General features: G+C 53.0%; 1 protein-coding gene across 2 annotated transcripts in view; it reads left to right on the top strand.

Annotated features, from left to right (window-relative positions):
* The window catches only part of ZNF423 (zinc finger protein 423), a 334,053-nt gene that overhangs the window by 33,083 nt on the left and 281,522 nt on the right, over positions 1–19,448 (top strand). Inside the window, exon 1 of one of the 2 annotated variants that reach the window (XM_082711335.1) lies at positions 1,865–2,056. The exons of the other annotated variant lie outside the window; for it this stretch is intronic. The gene's annotated coding sequence lies outside the window, so the exon portion shown is untranslated. Of the gene's footprint in view, positions 1–1,864; positions 2,057–19,448 lie in introns of those variants that run through there. 2 annotated transcript variants of the gene reach the window in all.

Raw genomic sequence — 19,448 nt, forward strand, 5'->3', positions numbered from 1 at the left:
TGACTCCTCATTCCCTCCTCTTTCCAGCCCCTGGCAGCCACCGTTCTACTTTTTGTTGCTATGGGCTTGGTGTCCTAAGGAACTCACGGAAGTGAAACCGTACGGTACTTGTCTTTCTGTGACTGGCCAGTGTCACTCGGCAGCATGACGTCAGGGTGGATCCTGGGGTAGCAGGTGTCAGAGCTCCCTTCCTTTAGCGGGCTGCTGCGTTGCTGTTACGCGTACACATCATGTTTTGCTTATCCCTTCATCTCTCTATACATACTTGGGGGTGGTTCTCATGTCTTGGCTCTTTGGAGAATAATGCTGTTACAAGTGTGGGGTATGAATCTCTCTTTAGGACCCTGCTTTCTTAAAATTATTTATTTAAAATAAATTTGAGACGCCTGGGTGGCTCAGTTGGTTGGGCGTCTGCCTTCAGCCCAGGTTGTGGTCCTGGGGTCCTGTGGGGTCCTGGGATTGAGTCCCGTGTCAGGCTGTTTGCTCAGCGGGGAGCCTGCTTCTCCCTCTGCCTTCGGCTCTCCCTGCTTCTGCTCTCGCTGTCTCTGACAAATGAAGAAATAAAATCTTAAAAACAAAACAAAAGTTAAAAAAAAATGTATGTATGGATGGATGCATGTAGCTATCTAAGGACCCTGCTTTCAATTCTTTTGACTTATGCCCAGAAATGGAATTGCTGGATCACGAGGTGATTCTGCTTTGAAAAAAAATTTTTTTTTTAATATTTTATTTGACAGAGAGATCACAAGTAGGCAGAGAGACAGATGGCAGGGTGGGGAGAAGCAGGCTCCCTGCTGAGCAGAGAGCCCGATGCGGGACTCGATCCCAGGACCCTGAGATCATGACCCGAGCTGAAGGCAGAGGCCTAACCCTCTGAGCCACCCAGGCGCCCCTGCTTTGAAATTTTGAGCAAGTGCTATTTTCCATATTTCCACAGCAGCTGCACCGTTTTGCAGTCCCACCAACAGCATACCAGGCTGCCAGTTTCTCCTCATCCTTGCCAACACTTGCACTTTTCTGGTTTTCTTTTTCTTTAAAAGATTTTATTTTATTTATTTGAGAGAGAGAGAGAGAGAGAGAGAGACAGAGTGTAGCAAGAAAGCATGAAAAGGGGAAGGGTCAGAAGGAGAGGCAGTCTCCCTGCCCGATGTGGGGCTTGATCCCAGCATCCTGGGTCATGACCTCAACCGAAGGCAGTCGCTTAACCCACTGAGCCACCCAGGTGCCCCTGTTTTCTGGTTTTCTTTGGTGGTAGCTATCCTCACTTTGGTTTGGGTTTGCACTTCCCTAATGATGAGTGATGTTGAGCATCATTTCATGTGTGCATCTTTGCTGAAGAGATTGCTGCTCAAGTCCTTTGCCCATTTTTGTTATTTTTTGTTATTTTTTTGTTTTTGTTTTCTTTTAAAGATTTTATTTATTTATTTGACAGACAGAGATTACAAGTAGACAGAGAGACAGACAGAGAGAGGAGGAAGCAGACTCCTCGGTGAGCAGAGAGCCCGATGTAGGGCTCGATCCCAGGACCCTGGGATCATGACCCGAGCTAAAGGCAGAGGCTTTAACCCATTGAGCCACCCAGGCGCTCCATTTGTTGTTTTTAATTTATTTTTATTTTTTAAAGATTTATTCATTTATTTGTGAGAGAGAGAGCGAGCACATGCACAAGCCGGGGGAGAGGCAGAGGGAGAGGGAGAGAAGCAGACTCCCCGTGAGCACGAAGACCTGAGATCAGGACCTGAACTGAAGTCTTAAGAGTTGGATGCTTAACGGAGTGAGCCACCCAGGCACCCCCCCTCTTTGCCCATTTTTCAGCTGGGTGGTTTTTTTTCTTTTAAATTGTTGTTGAGTTGTAGGAGTTCTTGATATATCCTGGATCAACGGTTGGCACCTGTTTCCTCCCACTCTGTGTCAGCTTTCTTTTCCTCTTGCTCAACTCTGTGAAAGCCAGTACTATTGCTATCACCGGTGAGAAATCAGGGAGCGATTGGTTTTCCCCAAGTCACGCAGATAATCTGGGGCAGAGCTGATGTTGGGACTCAGTATTTTCCAGGAGGTAAGGGTAAAGATGCCGTAGGCGGCGCTCGTGGAAATCCACGGGAAGGCATTTGCCGCATGCTTCTGGCGGTGATGCTGACTCCTTTACCCCTTCCTTCCACAGCGCGTCTGCGGCTGTTCTCCCTGGGCTGTTTTGAGGTGTTTGTCTCTTCGCTGATGTGCTCTCGGGAAAGGAGTCTTTTTTTTTTTTTTTTTAAAGATTTTATTTATTTATTTGACAGAGAGAAATCACAAGTAGGCAGAGAGGCAGGCAGAGAGAGAGAGGGAAGCAGGCTCCCTGCTGAGCAGAGAGCCCGATGCGGGACTCGATCCCAGGACCCTGAGATCATGACCTGAGCCGAAGGCAGCGGCTTAACCCACTGAGCCACCCAGGCGCCCCGGGAAAGGAGTCTTGAGACGTTCTCTGCTGGGTTCTCTGCTGGTCTTCTGGGCTGGGTGGAGGCGAATTGGAAGCCATCTGCTCATGGGTGGGACCCCAGTCCCTGGCCTCTGTGGCCCTTTTCAATAACCGGGAGCTTTTATTGTTAGCAAATTCTTCTGAAACCTTCTCAGGCCCTAGAACAGGGACACCTAGAGCCACCTGTGTCTTATAGGGCCTCCTGGATTAGAGCTGGATGTTAGGGTCTGCTTTCAGCTGATTCATTCATTCATTCCCTCACTCATTCATGGCGAGGTGTGATTTTTTCCAGCAAGGAGATTCCCCTGGTCTCAAGTTTCCGGAGGCACCCGGTACAATCCAGACTCCAATTAGCTTAATTGCTTCATATCAGACTTCTTAGAAAAGATTTTTTTTTTTTTTCCGGCTGATGGTTGTGGTTCCAGGAATGTCTACCCCCACCGTCTTCCTTCCTGCTTCTTCCTGTTTCTTTCAACTTTTTTTTTTTTTTCCCTAGGACTGGCCTACACCTCAGCCCTGTTATTCCCGGGGCGATTGCATCAGTTTGTGTTGGAGAGGCCAAAGAAGGGTGGAGAAAACACCAGGATAAAAAAAAAAGTTATATGTGACATATATGTTTTATATATGCAACATTTTAATAGCAGTTTTAGATGGCTCACATAGAAATGTAATGGCACGTGTCTTTTTATGCAAGGGCTGCCTTTTTAGGTTGTGTGTGTTTGTTCCAGGGAAAGCGCCGGACACAGACTCTACCCTGAGTTCTGACCCCGTCCCTCTTCCTTTCTCCATCAGCTCCAGATTTTTTAAAAAGTACTTTTCAACAACCGGAGGAAACGGTTACATCCTGATTGACACACAGGATGTCGAAGCGGCATTCTTGCTGTTAAGTGATCAGGATCTCAGCCAAGGGAATATAATGAAATCCACATAAAAATTTATTTACCTAATGAAAATCCTAGAGTAATGCATAAGTGGTTCTCTGATAATAAAATGCAAATCTCAAACTATAACCAGGAGGACAATAATCTTCATTAAACGTATTGTCTAGAGGAAGCCCATGACATCCACTTAACAGTGATTTGATTTGTTTAGTAATTTCCACGTAATATTTAAACTTTATTTCAAGCCTTAAAAACCCGCCCACGAGCTTCTTTCCCTTCTGGGAGAAGGGCAGCTGCTGGTGGGTGAAGGTGCCAGCCTGGAGGTTTCTCAGGCCTGTGCCACAGGGCACCCTAGAATAGGGTCCTTTCCTAGGCAGTTCGGTGTCTGACGGACACCTGGGGTCCAGAGAGAGACTGCAAGGGGGTCAGCTTTCCCTCTGCTCCAGGGACCCAGCAAAGCCCCTGCTCTGCAGGAAAATGTAAGATGTGATGCCAGAAAAGCTTGGAGGGGAGCAAGTGAGTCTCCCACAGCTTCCGGCCCTGTGCTCCTGCCTCACCGACATCCCGCTGGGGCTCAGGTCTTCAGGGATGTTCTGCCATCATTCAAGAGGGCTGTGTAGCCATCTCTGCCAAGGGCTTCCTTGGCCCAGGAACATCCAGCAGCACACGCTCTTAGGACTGGAGGGAGCGGAGGTTGGAAGCAGGTTGGAAGTGCTTTTGGAAGGTTGACCTAGGTTGGAAACCCGCTCAGGTCTGCCGCGTGTAAGCCAGGTGACAGCGGGCGTGGGCCTCCCCCTCCATGACGCTCAGGATCCTCATCGGGAAAGGGACCCTAATCTCCACCTCCGGGTCTGCTGGGAGGATGCCGGGAAGACACACGAAGGAGCCTGGGTGCAGTTGGGCTGCTCGGAAGCCCCTTGGGTAGTTTGAAAGCGAGATAGGGAAGGATTTGTGTCTGGGGCCTCCTGCCCAGTTTGCAACTGATGACCTGAGCCCTAGATGAGAGAGAGGTTCGGTGGGATTTTTGATTTTTGACAACCACAAAATGCCAAATAAATGGCAGATGTATGCATATGCGTGCGTGCGTGCGTGCGTGTGTGCGTGCATGCATGCGTGTGTGTGTGTGTGTGTGTGTGAAGTTTTCCCATCAAACGTCATGATATCAATACTCTTCCCTGACCTTTTGTTTTTCCTCCTTTTCTTTTCTTCCCTATCAAGTTACAGCTTCTTTTTTTCCCCTTGGAATGTTGCAGATCCTTTGAAAATGTATTAACATGAAAAGAAGCTAAGAAATTACCAATAATCTCAACCAAGAATCTCCTTCCAGAGACAGCTCAGCACTGGGGTGAGGAATACCAGCTTTGAGCTTCCTGGCTGTGTGCTCTTGGGCGAGCGCCGCATCCTCTCTGAGCTCTCAGTCGCCTTGCCTAGAATGCAGCATTAATGCCATTTTTCTGTGCGGTAGTGAAGATTAAACAAGATAATGTGTGTAAAGGGCTGAGCAGAGCCCTGGCACTTAGTCAGCGCTTGATAAATGGGAACGGCTTTGTTGCCGTAGGAGAAAAGGTTGTCCTGAACAGAGGCCCCGTGAAATGGAGAAGTCCGGCTGTTATCCAGGTAGTGTTGCCAGCCGGCCGGCAGGCCAGCCAGCCCTAATGCCTTGAGCTTCCATCCAAGGGCTGGCTCAGGTTACGCCGGGCCCATTAGCGACGCTGGTCAGAGCTTGGAGCCTCTTAAGTTCAAGGTCGGTCACAGGCCTTGTCCCCCACATGGGCCTCTCTGCTTTGCCCAGAGTCATTAGTCACCAGGATGGCCTGATGGGAGAGTGGGGATGACTCAGTTCCCCACTTCTGAGCCACACCCCAGAGCAAGGCCTTGCCGGTGGAGGGTCTCTCACGCAGGGGGATTGGGGATCCATTCGCACATGTGTTAAAAACAGTCACATCCTGGCTCTGCCACTGATTAGCTGGCAAAGCCATTTAAGTAAGCTGTCGGGGTCTCAGTATTCTCCTCTGCTCAATGGGCGCAGCAGGGCTATCTCACCTCTCAAGCTTGCTTTGAGGGTGCTGTGCAGTTGAACCGGCTCACTAGCCTGCCGTGGGCCATGCTGTTATCACACCCCCCCCCCCCGGTCTTGCCCCCCCCAAGAAGGGACAGCAGGGGAGGCTGAGGGGTGGGAGTAGGGAAAGCAGGGAGATGGAAGTTGCTGGAAGAGCAGCACAGATTCTGACCCAGCTGGGCACTTTTGCAGAAGGATGAGGGAGCAGCATTCTCTTGGCCCAACGGATTTGTCTTTGGAAACTCCTGCAGGGGTGACTTAGGCAAGCGAGTGACCTTTCAGTCCAAGTGCACCCACAATTTTGTGTATTGGGCACTGTCCGCCCTGTGCCAGGGTTTCTGCCCACGCTCTTGCTGGAGCTGATTTATCAGTGAGCCGATCAGGGACCGCTGGAGGGCTCCTTCTTTCCCCTTTCCAGCTCCCCCTCACAGGAGGACAGGCGTGGGGAAGCCATCTCTCGGGGAGAGAGAAAACTGTCAAAGGGCTTGTGTGGGAGTCAGAGTGGACCCTGGTGCCCAGCCTTTGAGCAGGGCTTCAAGGCTGCAGAGGGCCCGGGGCAGCAGGGGGTTGTAATACCCTGAGGCCTGTGGAGCCCAGAAAGGGGCCTGAGTGACAGCCAGACGAGGCCTTCACACACCGGGTGCCAGGGGGAGGGAGGGAGGGAGAGTGAGAGCGAGCGAGAGCGAGCACGGCAGGGGCAGAGGGGGGCTGCCAGCCAGGGACAAAGGCAGAGACAGAGAGAAACAAAGGAAGAGAGAAAATCCCCTCCTGGTACAACCTGTGGTTTAAAGAAAAATGCGGTTTGCCACCCCACAATGCTTTAGAGTGAAACTCTCGGTTCATCCAATAAAAAAAAAAAAAAAACAAATAAAAACAACGGCACCAAAAACACGCAGGACCTTTCAACTTGCAAGGCCAGGTGTGACAACACCCTTATCTGATACGCTTTTCTGGGCTGGAAGCTTCCCCACCCATGCGTGGAATGAGTTTGAGACAGAAGAATCGGAGGCCATCAACGGCTGCCAAATTTTGGAGCAAACATTTTTCTTTCTGGATTTAAATAATTGCATTGCATCTCCAGCTCTGGTTCTCCTCTAAAACCAGCCCCAAATGACATTTGGCAGGCTAACGATGGTCTGGTTTTCTCCCCCTCCTCCCTGTGGGGCTTTCTCAGAATATTTTCCTCAACGTCTGGGTAGCTGGCTTTTAAACCAGTTCTTTTTTTTTTTTTTTTTTTTTGGTTCGGGTCTCAAATTTTATTAAATTTAAATTTTATTCCATTTCAGGCTATAAAATCTCCAAAAGTGGCTTTGAAAGTGAACAGGTTTTGGCATGCTGGAAATAGGTTACCTCCAATGCAAATAAAACAGTCTAGCTTCCGAGGAGAACAAGACTCCAAGGGTTGGGAAAATGCACTGGGCGGTTAGAGACTGTGGCACAGAAATGGTCAGAGACCAATTTAAAAGCACATATATTTTAAAGGAAACATTCTGCGGACATATGGAACCAATAGCTTTGCCAAAAGCTCAATTCTGGGATCAAGTCTTAAGCGCTAAACTTTAATCTGACTACCCAAGGTGATTTTTTAGCAAATGAAAGCTCCTTTTTGCTTTCTAGTCTAAGGGGAATCTTAATACATTTTTAAATTATTTGGCATTTTGAATTAATTTTCTTAGAATGAAACGAGATTCTTAAATTGGGATCTTGTAGGGAAAAGACAGCCAGGTAATTAGTGAGCTGATCTCCTTTCCTGACACAGGGATGGGAGAGAGCTGAACTTCAACCAAGGTGCACACAGAATCTATTTTAGAGCAAAAATTTCAAAGTAAGCAACGCCATCTGTTCTTTAATTATTTCTCCTTATAAAAAAAAAAAGTCGCTGAATTTATTTGGGTTACTTAGTTGGAAAGAAATGTCTTTAAGACACTCAGAACTGGAGCTATTAAGGCAAATTGTCAGCTCTTGTTTGCTTGGTATCCAAGAACTCAAAATAGTAAAGGCATTTGAGAATTGACTTTCTTTTCCAGTGCAGCTTGCTCGCAGGCAGGACATGGTTCCTGGGCACCTAGGGGATGGTCTTCAGCTGCTCCTGTTTGGGGCCAGGGACTATGGGATCCGGTGGAGGGCTTATGCACTGTCAGGGCAGTCAGGGAAGGTCAAGTGTAAAGCATTGTTTCTTCATCAGCTGATGGGGGGGTGTGTTCCCCTAGAGTGGGGTTAGGCCACTGGGATCCCTGCCCCTTCCAGAGCTCTTGCCATCCATCCTTCCGCCCATCCATCCATCCATCCATCCATCCACCCATCCGTCCATCTGTCCATCCATCCCTCCTTCCATCCATCCCTCTATCCTTCTGTCCATCCATCCGTCCATCCATCCATCCATCCATCTGTCCATCCATCCATCCATCTGTCCATCCATCCCTCCTTCCATCCATCCCTCTATCCTTCTGTCCATCCATCCGTCCATCCATCCATCCATCCATCCGTCCATCCGTCCATCCGTCCATCCGTCCGTCCGTCCGTCCATCCGTCCATCCATCCTTCCATGATCCATCTGACAATATTTTTTGAGGGCTTACTATGAGCTGGGTACAATAGGAGGCCCAGTCTCCATGGTGTGTGTAGTCCTGTGGCAGAGATGACAGTCATCACCTACTCCCACAGAGGAGCCTGGGGTCACCTCTTTGGTGTCTAGACTAATACTGTCCAACCACCCTCTTGTTGCTGAATGGAATGTTCTGTAACTGTACTGTCCAGTATGGTAGCCGGGATCTGCGTATGGCTATTGAGCACTTGAAATATGGCTAGTGGGACTGAACAGCTACTGTTTTGTTTTTCAAGTTTTTAAAAATTTATTTGACAGAGAGAGATAGCGAGAGAAGGAACACAAGCATGGGGGAGCTGGAGAGGGAGAAGCAGACTGGAGAGGGAGGGAGAAGTAGGCTCTCTGCTGAGCAGGGAGCCTGATTTGGGGCTTGATCCCAGGACCCCGGGATCATGACATGAGTCGAAGGCAGATGCTTAACTGACTGAGCCACCTACCCAGGCACCTCTTGAGCAGTTACTATTTTAAAATTTCTTTAATTTTAATTAAAGTAGCCCCATGAAGCCTACAGCTATCATATTGGATGGCATATTGGATAGCTATCATATTGGATCAGGATCGTCACCAAGGAACTTGCTAGAAATGCAGATTCTCTGGCTTCACTCCAGATGTGCTCCGCAGAGAGCTCTGTGAGTGGAGCTCAGGAATCAGAGTCTTCATAATGCCTCTTGGTGATTTTATGTGGTTCTGCTGTTGAGGGAAGGTAGGCCTGGGTTGTGGACACATCAAGGAGTAGGGGAATTGGATTTCAAGTGACTAGAAAGCTTCCCAGAGAAAGGCATGATGGACTAAGAGTGAACCCTGAGGACCTTGGGGAAGACTGTGGGCCCTGCGAGGGTGCTCGTGTTGTTGACAGCGGTGCCCAGCTCACCATGCCCAGGTGGCTTGGCACGCTTGATGAACTTGGGAAAGGCCAGCGTGTGAGAGCCCAGAAAAGGGCGTTTGTGACCTGAGGTTCCAGAAGTTGGCAGATGGAAGACCTGGTGTTCCAGCTGTGTGATTGTGGACTAGTGACTTAACCTCTCTGGGCCTTGCTACAATGGAGAGAGTCATACTTTGTTCCTCACTTGTCGAATGGGTTCAGAAGCCAGACGGAGTAAACGTGGATACACTGTGTACACCTGTGCAGAAGACAGCTATGGGGTAGGTGGGTGGTTTTTAATTTATTTTCTTGTGTTCTATTTTTTTTTTTTTTTTAAAGATTTTATTTATTTATTTGAGAAAGAGAGAGCACAAGTAGGAAGAGCAGCAGAAGGAGAGGGAGAAGCGGACTTCCCACTGAGCAGGGAGCCCAATGCGGGTCTGGATCCCAGATTCCTGGGATCATAACCTGAGCCGAAGGCAGCCGCTTAACCAACTGATCCACCCTGGTGCCCCTATTTTCTTGTGTTCTTTGACTACCCTTTCCCAATTCTCCTGCCTCCAGGGTTCTAACCCAGCCTCTGAACCCCTCCTTGAGCGTGGCTCTACTCAGCTCCTCTTGCTCAGGCTAAGGGACATGGTGGTTCCTGTGGCTCTGGGACCCAAAGCCTGGACTGGGATCGGGGACCCATGTTCCGGTTCCTGCTCTGCCTCTCTGGAAATACTCCCCAGCCCAGCACTTCTCATTATAATAGAGTCTATAATCTCGCAGGCCTCTTCCAGAGCCCTCGTCCGGAACTCCCCAACAGGCCAAGAGGCTGGACTTCTACAAGTGTCTTTTAAAATCCGATGTAACCAGTTGCCTTTTGGGGAAAGACTTCACAGTAATTTTAGCTGTGTCTTTTCTATTGTCTAGACCTAAGATCAGCATTTTAGGGAAAAGTGTCAAGATAAACTCTCCCCTGCCTCCCTTCTGCCCTCCCCTCCCCACTGCCAGGACTCCATGCACCCTCCCCCGCCCCCAGAACGTCAGGTGGCCAGATCCTCGGCCGAGCCCCAACTATTTGGCAGCTGAAAGTTTTGTCCCTGGAAGACGCCAGACTTATTTTGAGACCGCAAATGTGGTGGATGTTTCTCTCTGCTGGAAAGACACCAAGTGTCTGCTCTCGGCTGGGGGGTGGCAGTTGAGGGGGATATTAGCAGCTTCTTATCTAAAGTAGACATGTGCTTCTCTTCCTTCTCAGAAACTTTTGCAGTCAACTCTGTCCCCTGGTACTTGGGAGACCGCCTTGAGCAAAGTCATCGCTCAAGATAGCTGAGTTACTGCTATTGTGGCTATTTTTATTGTTCTTATTAATTTCTGTTTTTCTAGGACTGAAATGTTGCCCAGGTGTCTCCTCTAGACAAAGACACTTAACAGTGATCTCTTTGGAATCTTCTTATTAAAAGATCATCCTAAGAAAGCACTGTTTGACTCAAAGGAATGAATATCTAATGGTAGAACTGCAGCAACCTGGGCGAGACATTGACAGGGAAAGATACCCTCCAAGTGCCTCTAACGTCATCTTGACTCCATGCCAAAGAACACACTTAGGGCCTCCACCGAAACACTGGAATAGAGGTTGCAAACTGGTTACCTAAGGACCCACATCCAGTGTTGGAATATTTTGTTTTGCCGGTCACTCGGGATTAAAATGCGTTTGGAATTGGAACGTCGCACTAAAAATTCAGAAAAGTTTGTGCACACACTCACAAAATCCAGATTTCTAGCTTCTTTTAGAAGTCGTCAGAAGATCTGGTTGGGCCAGGGCTGCCCGTGGGCGTGAGGGCGTGCGTGCTGTTGATTTGCCACAGCCTCCCTTGTCCTTGTCCTTGCTGTATTACGGTGAGCCTTGCTCCCTACTCTGTGTTAGCTGTCTGGCCCCGGAAGCTCTCAAGCACTGCCAGTCCTCAAGGGTTCTGCTCCAGCCCTGCTTCTCTTGCTCTGGGAATTTGCCCCAGTCCCAGCATCGGTCTGTGCCTCCATTTCCCCGTCTGTCCAACGGAGCGGTGGTTTCCGCTGTGCTCAGAGGAACCAGCCAGGAGAGGCTGGGAGCTGGGGTGCGGGGCCCCGGCATCTTACTGCCTTTATGAATGGAGGTTCTGCCTTAGACTTCTGCAAGGTAAGGGAGATGCTGAACCAAGGCTGGGAGTTCACTTCCTGTTCTGACCCTGTGTCATGATCTGTCTGTCCTGCTTCCCCAGGGAGAGTGATGGAGGGTGTCAGGGCAGGGAAGGGATACTAATCCTTTATGAATAATTAATAATAATAATGATGGGGGTGCCTGGGTGGCTCAGTGGGTTAAAGCCTCTGCCTTCAGCTCAGGTCATGATCTCAGCGTCCTGGGATCGAGCCCCGCATCTGGCTCTCTGCTTGGCAGGGAGCCTGCTTCTTCCCTCTCTCTCTGCCTACTTGTGATCTCTCTCTATCAAATAAATAAATAAAAAACTTAAAATAATAATAATAATGATGATGGCTACATTCACTGACCGTTGTACTCTTCTCCCCATTTTGTAGATGGAGGAAACTGAGGTTCAGAGAGGTTGAATCACTTGCCAAAGGTCACGCAGCAGCTAAGTGCCGAGGGTCAGGTAGCTAAGGGCCCGGGTTTGTTTCATTCCAGACCCTGAGACCCTGCTGCTCAGCACGCTGAACAGCACGCTGCTCCCCTGGGGTGGCTTGGGAGGGGGACATTCTTATGTGTGGGTGTGGGGAGGAGAGCCTCAGGAGGGATGCCCGGCTGCAGAAGGGAGGCCAGAGCCCATCAGGCTGTGAGTTCTCTGTATACATTTGTGTGTGCGTGTGCGTTTGCGTGTGCGTGTGTGTGTTTTAAAGTAGGCTCCACCCCCAACGTGGGGCCTGAACTCGCGATCCTGAGATCAAAAGTCTCATCCTTTCTTCACTGAGCCAGCCAGGCTCTCCCCCTTTATGTTTTTTTAAAAAAATTATGTAAATTGGGCACCTGGGTGGCTCAGTGGGTTAAGCCGCTGCCTTCGGCTCAGGTCATGGTCTCAGGGTCCTGGGATCGAGTCCCGCATCGGGCTCTTTGCTCAGCAGGGAGCCTGCTTCCTCCTCTCTCTTTCTCTGCCTGCCTCTCTGTCTACTTGTGATCTCTCTCTGTCAAATAAAAAAATAAAATCTTTTAAGAAAATTATGTAAATTTTAAATTTATAGAAATTTATATACACCTGAGAGCGGGAATCCCCCCTCGGTCCTTGTTTGCCCTCCAGCCCTGCACCTTTGTTGGCAAGGCCAAGTGTAACTTGCAACATGCCAGGCTCTTCCCGTGCCCTGTGGACAGCCCCTTGGGAAGGTAGATTAGTCACACCCAGGGATAAGAGGAGGCATGAGAGGCCGGCCTGGGGGGGGAACCCACGGCTGCTGAGGGTTGGGCTGCCACCACGACCCGGGGCCTCCTCCAAAGGAGCTCTCAGCCCCTGGTGGGCACAGCCTCATGTGTTCCCCTGAATTGTTGCTTCTTGAGCTGTCCGGGGTTTCCAGGAGAAAGGGGTGGGGGTTCAACTAATCCTGCTCATGTCCTTGAGTAAGAAGCTGTTTTCTTCCTTCACCTTCTTCTGGGGAAGCCCGCGTGAGGCCTCCTCCTGGCTTTCCAAGGCATTTCTGTGGGTAGAGGGGGGCGGACCCTTGACCCTTGCCTGGGGGAGCGGCCTTTCCTGGGTGAGGGACAATGGTGGGACCGCCCGCAGGCTCAGCTACTTCCTGGTCCATCAGGGCTCCGTGGTTGCTCCCGGCAGAAATGAACTCCGGACAGCTCAGGCCAAAGAGGAGTGTAGCAGGAGGTTAAGGGGGAGCAGACAGGACGGCTAGAAGGTGAAACAGGACCATAGGTACCTTCAGAGGTGAGCAGAGCCAGAGGGAGTGGCTCTTTCTGCAGGGAACTGTCTCCACGCCGCCCCTCCCCCCACTACACCCCCCACCCCCCGCCCCTCCAGCCATACAGGAGCCACCACGTGGCCGCTGTGCTCCCAGGTCGATGTCTCGGAGCATGTGAGCCTCTAGCCGGGCTGTGTCCCTGGGGAGAGGCATTTTTGACTGACCTTTGCCATCAAGGTCCAAGTGGGTGACAAGTGGCTCCCTTAGGCACCAGCATGGCGCTGATCCTGGAGGCTGGGGCAGTGGGCACTTGGTGGGTGCCACCCCCGCCTGAGCGCCATGCTGCTCTGCTAGCATCTTGGAAGATTCCAGCAGTGTGGGGGCAGGGTGCGGGGATGGGCTGTAGGGAGACACGGACCATTGCCCACCCGGCTGGCTTCGGGCTGTGGTCTCAGATTCAGTATGTCATGACATCTAGGGCACCAGGATATGTAGGGCTTTGGGGGAAACCCAGTGTAGCGTCTTCCTTGTGCAGATAGGGACATGAGAGCCAGGAAGAACAGGAGCTTCCCCATGGTTCTGCAGACTTAGCGGGGGGCCAGACCGAAGGAGGGGGCCCCCCGGGGGAGGGGACCCCGCACCGCTTTCCTGGGTGCAGGAGGGGTTCCCCTGGGGGCGTGGCAGGGGATTTTAAGGAGAACACATATAACCTTAACATTAATTGCTAACGGATACACAGCACAAAACTCAAAACACCCCTAGCCACCCACTCCCCCTTCCCGGAGGCCACTGGTGGTACTGGTTTCTTGTCCCAGGACGATTCCGTGTGTGTGTGCACACATGGAAATGTATATATTTCTCTCCCCTCCTACAATCCCTCTCCTTTTCTTACTCACTAACCTGTTTGATGTGATTCCCGAGCAGTTAATGGAGCACGGCCACCATGCTTTGTATGTGAGCTTTGTATTCTGGAAGGTTCACGTACCAGCCATGGGTGCTTAGCTTGATGAAGTTCTGTAAACTAGAACCAGCATTGGCCCAGGAAAAACCTGCCCAGTTTCCCTGAGCCTGCCCGCCATCCCGTGCCCCTGCCCAAGGGGACCGGCCACCCTTACACCTACGCTCGAGGTCCGAACATCGGCGTGTTTATTTTGATGTGTTTGTGAAAAAGTTAAAGGCAGCCTATCCAGGCTGAGATTTCTCAGGGATTATTGCTCAGGATGAAAATCACAGTCTTGGGTTCAGTCTTGATCTGGGGAGATGTCAGAGTAGCCTGGGGTGCTCTCTTCTTTTGTGACCTTGGGACAAGCCTGAGGTTCCCCCTGGGGCCCTGGGGAGGCCTTGTCCCTGTGGCCCTCAAACCCAGACTCCCCCATTTCCTACAAGACATTGTTCATCTGGAGTGCACCCCTCTGCAGGACGGGGGGGAACCCGAGGGAAATGGCTCGACATTTGCTGGCCGATCGATGTGCCTCAGTCTACACCGGGAACATTGGGCCTAGCCCCTCTCTGCTTCTCTCTGCTCTCATAAGCTGGTCAGGCTCTAGGTACCCAGATTCTGTGGAACATGACCAGGTGGAGGGGGGTACATGGATGCCTGGGAGCAGTGGTGTGAGATGTGTGGGATTTAGAGCCGGATAGACCTGCGTTTGAATCCCAGCTCTGTCGCCCGTTGGCTGTGTGACCATAGGCGAGTGTCTTAACCTCTCTGAGCATAGGTTTCCTTACTTGTGAAGTCAGGATGCTCAAACTCTCTCCTGCGGGGTTACTGTGAGGATTACACCAGCTCACTCAGTGTTGTACACCCAGCCCGGTCCTTGGCGTGCATACCCAGTGAACGGTCATTCTTGTCACAATTTCAGTGACCATGCTGCCGGAGGTCTTCTCCCTGTCCCCAGGCCTGGAGCTGCTGGGGAAGAGGGAGAGGAGAGTAGGGACAGAGGCCTGCTTCTCTGCCCCGGTGGCATCTGTCCCAAATGAGCAAATGGCTCTCAGCAGGGCACGGGGAACGGAATCTCTCCCTGGCTGGCTGTGGCCGGCCAGCCCCAGGGCAGCTGTCCTGTTCCCAGATCCAGGGTTCCAGGCTGGGTGGCTGAGGCAGGCAGGTTGGGCGGGGGCCTGGGCAGCTGACAGAGCCTCCTGGGGGCCCAGGAGGCCAGCTGCAGCCTTGGAATGGAGCAGAGCGCCAAATCATCACTTAACCCATTCTGTTCCTGCGGGGGTGGTTGCTCTTCCAGGCCCTGAAATGGCTCCCCTTTCCTTTCCGTTGCCTCATTTGCCCTGTGAGTTCTATGTTAGACCGGGGGTCTCCAGCAGGCCATGCACGGACCATATAGGGCCTGTGAGGAGTTCATTGGGCCTGTTTAAAAATTGCAGTGATTCATATAAACATTCAGCTCTCTGACCTTCCGGGAAAATCCGGAAGATCTGACCCTGCTGAGCACACTCCGGGCAGCAGCTTGGATTGAGCCAAGGAGTGGGGTCATTTGTGACCTGACGGTCTCCCCCTCTTTCCTATTCATCTCTGGTACCCCCGTGGTTATTTGGGATCCTGGCCTAGAGGAGCCCGTCAAGGTCAACTCTAGCCTCCCCTCCTAACTGAGCCTTGAGTTCCCTGAGGGACTCTCTAGCTCTGCTTTGACCCCCTCCCAGGCCAGCAGACTCACTACCTCCTGAGTACACCTTCCCACGTAGCCTCTGCTGATAGAATCCTATTGTTCCTTCCTGCATTCTCCCTGTAGTGACTTCCACTGGTTGGACTTGGCTTGACCCCTTGGGGCCACATAGCAAACTCAGTCCCTCTTTCCCATGAGAGCATTTCAGATATTTGGAGACAGCCCTGAGTCTGCCCCCCCTGGGCTCGACAGTGTCTGTTCCTTCATTTTCCTTCCTAACATGTGGTTTCAAGACCCCCCATTATCCTGATGTCCCTTCTTGGTCACCTCCCCATGGGCCCATGAGCTGGTTTTTCCAGTGCTGCCCTGTACACCCTTGGGGCTGTGAGGACATGCTGGGGGGGGGTGGGGGGTGGGGTGGGGGCTTCTGTTATAAAAGGAACATGTAATGCATGGAAAGTTTTCTTCAAGGCCAAATACTTCAACATACCTACAGCATTTCCAAGTGGGGCAGTAGGGGTCAGTTTTATTTTTCTCTGTGTGGCCGCCTGTATTTGAATCCCCCCCCCCCCGCCCGCCATGGGGAATTAAAAAAGGTAAAAAAGTGAAGAGCTTGGGACGACTTTGCTTTAATCAGCTGATAGTGGGGCCTGTAGGGGCCTGGCCATGGAGCACTCACTGCCGGGAGCCCTGCATGGAGAGACGATTATGGGGAGCAGAGGAAGGGGAGGGGTCTGTTTCCCAGGGATGGACAGTCGAGGTCAGGTGGTGGCTCTAATATGGAAGGGGACCTGTTAGGGGGTGGGAGCACCCGTAGCAGAGGTACTGAGGCAGGAACGTGTTTGCCTGGGAGCTGGGGGTGCAGGTGCCTGGACTGGCATCACACCGGAGCTGGGGCAGGGTCCTCGGGGGCTCAGGGCCTGGACGCAGGTGGAGGACTCTGAAGGCCGTTCTGAAAGTGACGCGCTCCACAGCGGTAATGACCATACTTGTAATGGGGCAACGGCCTTCTCTGGAGGCAGAGTGGGTTACTCGGGCTTTCCTAGGTGGGGGCCGGGTCACCTTGGGCAGGTCATTTCCTCTTCTCCGGCCGTGGTTTTCTCCTGTCGGATGGCATAAAGGTGCTGCGAGGACTAATGTTGCTAATGCTCCCCAAATGCTTAGCCTGATGCCTGGCACCTGGGGTCCCCCTGTGCTACTTTGCTGGATAGTGTGGTTTTTCTTGTGCTTGTGGGAGCTGTAGGCCCGTGCAGATCTTATCAGGAGCTTACAGCTGCACAGCGATGTGTGCGTGTTGTGCCTTCTCCCATTTTACGGATGCGTAGGCCAAGTCAGAGGTGCAGGACTTCTGTCTGGGGCTGCTGGGCTCCTTGCCTGGGCTCTTTCCACCCCACAGCCTGGCACTTAGAAGGTTTGGGGATGAGATCCCTGCCCTGGGGGTTGTGCCTGGTGGAGATGGCTCGCAGGGGCCACTGGTTTCCAGAGAACACTTTTTAACCTAATAAGGAAGGCTGAGGGTTGTGGGGCGGTTCTTTGGGTGGGTGCTGGGCACCTCCTGGCAGGAGCTCAAGCCCCCAGCTGGGGCAGGTGAGTTGGAGTCCTGTCCCTGGCCTCTGTGGCCGACTACCTGGGCTGGGTGAGCCGGACGAGGGGCTGCAGGCTTCTGTTTTGATCTGGACCTCGGGGTCTTTTTGATGCCCTGCTGGTCTGAGTGAGGGGCCGTGGCACATGCCTCCCTCTGGCCGGGCCAGGCTGGCCTCTAGAGGGATTTCCCTCTCTCTGTGGTGCCCTGGGCCTCGGGGCCTTGGGGTCCTGCTGTTGCAAAGGGGCTGCAGAGGGGCTGCACAGGCTTCTCCGGGTCCTGCCTGTGCCCTGCTCTCCGCCAAACCGGGGTGTGGGATGGGCAGCAATCAGTATCCACAAAGGGAATCTGGTGGGACTGGGCAGTGGCTTGGCCCTAGAGTCCCCATGTGGGACGTGGTGGGCACTTCACTCCTTGGGCCTCAGCCTTCTCCTCTGTGACACGGGACACGTGGTGGTGCCTGTCCTGACCCAGCGCTCTGCCCTGTCAACAAACGTGACTCCTTCAGGGCGTGGGAGTGCGCTGAGTGCCCGAAAGCTCCGTGCACACGCCAGCGGCTTTGTGGGTGGAGGGACGGTGGCCGGTTTCTCCAGCCAAGACCACCCCCGCGACCACTCCCCAGCTGTGCACCACCTGCTGGGCTCTTCCCGGGCGCCTGACCCCTGCTCTGTCTCCCACCGGGTCATCTCCTTGCCTTCTTGGAGTCAATATTCGAATTGTCCCACTTGACTTTTGAGACGATTGAGGCCCAGCCAGAGAGAGACACCGTGCGCCGGTGACCCACAGCGGGTCAGTGTCAGAGCCAGGCCTCGAAGCCCAGTCGGCTTGATGACAAACCTGTGGTTGGAGTTTCCCACCTGGGAGATGGCGCAGGCCGGGTCCAGTGCAGAGCACCCCTGCGGGAGCACGGAGAAGAGTGCACATGGAGGTCCTAGAGCTGGGCACACAGCAGGGCAGGACCCGAGCTCCACAGTTTAGAGGTGGCTCCTCTGTGGCTGTCTGCCGTGGGCCGAGGAGCCTGTGAGCAAGGGGGCAGGATGTGGCCCTGCTTCTGGACTAGTCTTCAGGTGCTTGGGACCTCCCTGCCCACGTGACCCCAGACCACCCTGGGCCTCTGTGGGCCTCTTCCCATTTGTTTCTCAAGGGAGGATGGAGCTTCTGTGAACCTCTCCCCAGGGTCAAAGTGGAGCAAGGAATACTGTTAGCATGGATTAGGGCAAGGGCAGGCCTGGACCTATGTGGGGGCCCAATCAGGGAGGGAAGGAGCTAAGGGTGGGAAAAAAGGTGGGGAGTGAACTGTGGGTGTGGGGGGGTTACAGGTGGGGGGGCGGGGAGGGGAAGGGCCTGGTGCTGCAGGCTGGGGGCCGCTGGATGGAGGCCCTGCCATGCGCTCCTGGGCGGGCACCCCAGCTCCTGAGTCTGGTGTCCTTGTCACCAGCATCAGGACCATGCTTCCCGTGCGGTGGTGCTAAACAGAGGCGCTAGATACAGTCCCTAAGAACAGGGAGCATGAGGGTGTTTTCCTGGCTCTGTAAAGCCACCCCGAGGTCCCCACCTTCTCCCCCAGGAGCCGGTGTTGTAGGCCTTGCCGGAAGAAGGCGTCTGCTTTTTGCAGGGGTCAGACGCGGACTCTGGACTTTGGAGCCTGTATATACTGTCCTCTCCTGTCGTCCTTTGGTCATCTTCCTGAAGTTCTGGGGGGTGGGGACCTGGGGGTGAACTTTGCTTCCGGGACCCACACCTGTGCCACTCTCCCTGAGGCCCCTGGGCTCAGTGAGGGATGGAGATCCCCCCGCCCCCCCTGCCAGAGTGGCCTGTGCGGGAAACCACCCAGCCCACGTTGCACTGAGCAGCCGCCCCGGGGCCCCCGAGGCCGGCCCCTGCCAGCAGTGGGCCAGATGTGTTTTCTTGGTTGGTGTAGGGAGCTTCTTCTGTGTGGGTGTCCTCGCATGATGTGTGGGCTGCTATGTTTTGATCGAAGGGAGCCAAACTGATTTTCCTGGCCCATCCAAAGCAGAAAGTTAAATAAACACAGCCAAGTATTATCACAGGACGCGAGGAAAATGAACTGTGTCCCCACGGGCGGCCCACATCTGGCAAGCGCTGGGCCTCTCAGGGCGGTGGGATGACACAGATGTGATTGATGGTAGGAGGGGCTTGCTGTAGCCCCCACCCAGGGGCAGGCCTCCTCCTTCCAGGGCTGTGTGCCATTCCCGGGGCCTGGGGAGGCTGCGGGGGGTTTGTCTTTGGCTGCGTCCCTTGCCGTCCGCCAGGCCCGGCAAAGAGCTTTGCCTTTAGTGGGGTACCCCCTTCGGCTTTTGGAGGCTGCTTTTCCCTTGTCCATCCTGATGCTCACAGCGGAAGTGCAGCCTGTGAAACGGCCCAGGCGCCCGGCCCCGGTGCAGGGAGGTGACCGGCATAGCTGGGACACAGGCCGACTTGTCAGAAGTTTCCATCCCTCTGCTCAAGGCCATGGTGGGCCAGAGTCTATCGTTGGCATATCCCCCGCCTTGTCA

This window comes from Mustela nivalis (assembly GCF_964662115.1).
Source record: "Mustela nivalis genome assembly, chromosome: 18".
In the NCBI taxonomy this organism is placed as follows: domain Eukaryota; kingdom Metazoa; phylum Chordata; class Mammalia; order Carnivora; family Mustelidae; genus Mustela; species Mustela nivalis.